Source organism: Macrobrachium rosenbergii, chromosome 47, assembly GCF_040412425.1.
Source record: "Macrobrachium rosenbergii isolate ZJJX-2024 chromosome 47, ASM4041242v1, whole genome shotgun sequence".
Taxonomy (NCBI): domain Eukaryota; kingdom Metazoa; phylum Arthropoda; class Malacostraca; order Decapoda; family Palaemonidae; genus Macrobrachium; species Macrobrachium rosenbergii.
This window is the reverse complement of record NC_089787.1, coordinates 22,093,124-22,095,623: the sequence shown is the minus strand read 5'-3', so window position 1 is coordinate 22,095,623 and position 2,500 is coordinate 22,093,124. Positions and strand designations below refer to the sequence as shown.

General features: G+C 29.7%; 1 protein-coding gene across 10 annotated transcripts in view; it reads left to right on the top strand.

Annotated features, from left to right (window-relative positions):
• Positions 1-2,500, top strand: part of FucTA (glycoprotein 3-alpha-L-fucosyltransferase A) — a 102,509-nt gene that overhangs the window by 21,490 nt on the left and 78,519 nt on the right. For 6 of the 10 annotated variants that reach the window (XM_067090169.1, XM_067090178.1, XM_067090174.1 and 3 more), the window contains exon 2: positions 344-379. The exons of the other annotated variants lie outside the window; for them this stretch is intronic. The gene's annotated coding sequence lies outside the window, so the exon portion shown is untranslated. The remainder of the gene's footprint in view (positions 1-343; positions 380-2,500) is intronic. 10 annotated transcript variants of the gene reach the window in all.

Genomic DNA, 2,500 nt, shown 5'->3' with positions numbered 1-2,500 from the left:
GCAACGTTTGTTTTGGTAAAAATTTATGCTTTGTTTGTCTCCAAACAGGTACATAAACACACACACACATACACACATATATGTATATACAGTATATATATATATATATATATATATATATATATATATATATATATATATATATATATATATATATATATATATATATATATATATATTTATATTACATCAATATACATATATACATACATACATACATTGTTACTTATAGACACACTAGACACACACAAAAATACACCAGTATGTGTATTTGTGTCAGTTTTTGTAAGCATACCTAAACAATACAATCAATTAATATTTTTTTTCTTTTTTTTAATTCCAGGTATCACAGGTGCGTGTTCCAGAAAAGTTCTCACTGGTATGTATTATAAATCAAAATTATTTGACAGTGAATGACTGGTTGAATTCAGTTTTAAATTCAATCTTCAAATAATATTTTTTTGATTTTTTAATTCCAGGTATCAGTTTCGTGTTCCAGAAAAGTTCTCACTAATAATAATATAAATAATAATTATTTGAAGTAATACTGGTTAATAGTTTAAAATTAATCTTCAAATAATAATAATAATATGATTATTATTATTTTATTATATAATAATAATAATAATAATATTAATAATAATAATAATAATAATAATAATATTATTACTACTACTACTGATTCTTCACTTACTTAATAAAATAGTTTGATTATACATTATTATTATTATTATTATTATTATTATTATTATTATTATTATCATCCTTCAGTTTCCTCACTCGTAAACCAATCAGTCTTTTGAAATAATGATCTCTTGAATCGAAAATATAATAATTTCTAATTTAGAGAACACAAACATCATTCATTACCTACAACAAAAAAGTAAATATAACTCGAGATTTCCCCTTTAAAAAACTAAAGTTTTTTCCCTATAAAAAATGATAGAGATTTTTCCCTTTGAAAATAGAGATTTTCCCTTAAAAATACAGACAATTTCCCTTTAAAACCCATAGATTTTCCCATAAAAAATTAGAGATTCCTCCTTTAAAAAGAGAGATTTTCCCTGTTTAAAATCTAGAGATTTCTCCATTTAAAAACTAGAAATTTCCCCTTTTAAAAACTCGAAATTTTCCTTTAAAAAATATTGGAGGTTTTTCATGTTAAAAGATAAATAAAGCTAGAGATTTTCTCCCTTTCAAAACCTAGAGATACCCCCTTTAAAAACTAAAAATTCTGTCTATTAAAAACTCGATGTTTTCCTTTTAAAAACTAGATAAAGCTAGAGAGTCTTTCCCTTTCGAAACCTAGAGAAACCCCCTTTAAAAACTTAGAGATTTACCCATTTAAAAACTAGAAATTCCCCCCCACTCGAGATTTTCCCTTAAAAAAAATTCTCGAGATTTCTCATTTTCAAGAATAGATAAAGTTAGAGATTTCTCCCTTTCAAAACCTAGAAATTCCCCTTTAAAAACTTAGAAATTTTCCCCTTTTAAAAACAAAAAAATTAAACTGGAGATTTTCCTCGTCCTCTTTCAAAGTCGGTAATTGGAGGCGCGACCCCGTGAAATAACACTTCCTCCTTAGGCTCTCTCTCTCTCTCTCTCTCTCTCTCTCTCTCTCTCTCTCTCTCTCTCTCTCTCTCTCTCTCTCTCTCTCCCCAAGGGTCCTTCAGAGTTGTTTGTTGACGCCCGACTGTTTATGCAATTGATTTCGGGATATTCCGGCGGGGTCCTTTGGAGGAGAATCTCAGTAGTGTTTGCTCGAGGGCTTGGGCGGCCGGCCGGCCGGCCGGCGCTGTGTGTGTGTGTGTGCGTGCAAGCAAGCGCGCTGGTGCGTATGTTTGTGCGTGCTTGTGCGTGTGACTGTTTAGACTTAGAGGTAGGGAAGGTGTTTGATCTTTTTATATATATATATATATATATATATATATATATATATATATATATATATATATATATATATATATATATATATATATATATACATATATACACAGTATATATAATCTTATCAACACACAGTTACTTGTATAACAGAAATCAATTTCTGACTCACATCAGGATCGAACCCAGGTCTCTTTAATTGAAAGGCAAGGGCGCCCTACCTGTGTGGGTCAGTTTGTAGCGCCCTTACCTTTCAATTGAGAGACCTGGATTTGATCCCAGTGTAATTTATATATATATATATATATATATATATATATATATATATATATATATATATATATATATATATATATATATATATATATATATATATATATATATATATATATATATATATATATATATAGGGCGTTGCATCAGCAATGGACTAGGAATGAGGTTGCCACCCTCACACCCTATTGTAGACTTCATCATCGGCCTTTTCCACCCTGCCTGCCACCCGCCACAGTCCACAGCACAGGTCAACAGTATACCCTTCCTGTACCCACCTCCCCGGGTCCTCAAAATACCCTAATTTAAATCAATTTCTGAAATTATAAAGAATTTCCGAACT